This window comes from Arachis ipaensis, chromosome B03 (genome assembly GCF_000816755.2).
Source record: "Arachis ipaensis cultivar K30076 chromosome B03, Araip1.1, whole genome shotgun sequence".
Taxonomy (NCBI): Eukaryota; Viridiplantae; Streptophyta; class Magnoliopsida; order Fabales; family Fabaceae; genus Arachis; species Arachis ipaensis.
Window position 1 is genome coordinate 131,819,788 of NC_029787.2, and position 1,714 is coordinate 131,821,501.

Here is a 1,714-nt window from a genome sequence, read left to right on the forward strand (position 1 = left end):
TTAACGTATTAAAATTAAAAAATAATAATATAATATAATATAAGTTGGCTTGATTGAAATGTACAACAGTTAGCCATGTGATGAGAGTGTAGTAACTGTAGATTAGTATATGATCATGATCACATGAAATTATAATAAGATATGATTTGATAACGAATAATATAATGATGAGGCTGATGTGATGATGGCAGAGCAAAGGGCCAGCCAGAAGCTTGTCATGTCTAGTGGTTTCTTTTTCCATCCAAACGGAAAACCTTTTTTCTTTTTTCTTTTCAATACAAATTTACAAGTGTTTAAAATTAGGTTTTATTCGAATTTTTTTCAGAAATAAAATTTTTTTTTTTTTGCAGAAACTATTTTTAAACTTTAATTATACAAATACAACTTTTTTTTTAAAGCAAGTTTGCCGCACCCGCGCGAATTCTATAAAAATTATAGAGTTCGCCTAACCTTCGGCGAACTCCCTTTAACTTTTTTGAAATCCGCATTTTTAATCCATTTTAATCCATTATTAAATTACTATTCCACCTCAACTCATGACAACAATAAAGAAGTTTCGTGGCCCACAAATTCAGCCCAACAGAATACATAAATTCAATTACAATTTTCGTCTTTATTATCTTATTTTTATCTCGTCTTTATTTGCTTTTATCTTTCATAGGACAATGCTCTATATATATTTAGTTTTACCCTCATAGTTTACAATATACTTCAATACAATTTTCAATCAATCAACAATCAATAAAATTTCTTCATCTATTCTTCTACACAGGAGTACACAAAAATACACAAACAACTACCATGGCTTTTTCAAATTTTTTTAATTATAAATTAAAAAAATAAGTCATATTTAACAATGACAATCATTATCATCGTCTATAAAAATACACAAGTACATCAGAATAAGCCATATTTAACAAGGATTTTTTTTAATTATAAATCATATTTTATTTTGAAAAAATGATGATAATGGTTGCCATTATTAAATATGGCTTATTTTTTTTAATTTATAATTAAAAAAATATTTTTATGTACTCATGTATACTGTTTGTAGATCTATATACTATTTGGAGATGATGATAATGGATTAAAATGGATTAAAAATGCGGATTTCAAAAAAGTTAAAGGGAGTTTGTCGAAGGTACGGCGAACTTGCTCTATAAAAAAAAATCGTATTTGTAGAATTAAAGTTTAAAAATGGTTTCTGAAAAAATATAAAAAAAAAAATTATTTCGGACAAAAATCTATAGTCTGCATTATAGTCCGACCATTCTTACATGTTCTGAAACACAAGTGTTCCACTTGTCTTAATCGTTAATCTGAATTATAAAAAATATGTAATATATATTAATTGAAATCAACTGTTAAAATAATTAATCACAAAAAAAAACTGTTAAAATAACTGAAACATCAATATTTTTAATACACTTAAAATTTTTCCTACATGTTCCAACTTGACATTGAATATTATATTAAGCTAAGGTGAGTCCAAATATAAATCCTAATTTTCATATTTTAACACTACAATAATACATGTGTTGTTAGTAATTTAGTATCCATCAACTCTTCTATATCATGCGTGCCTTGGACAAAAAAAAGCCAACATCAGGGATAACTAATTTTCAGTTATTTGTTTCTGCATATTTAATTATAATCATCACTATACCACTACCTACCATATGGAATAGTACTGTTAAATTAATAGGAATAGGAA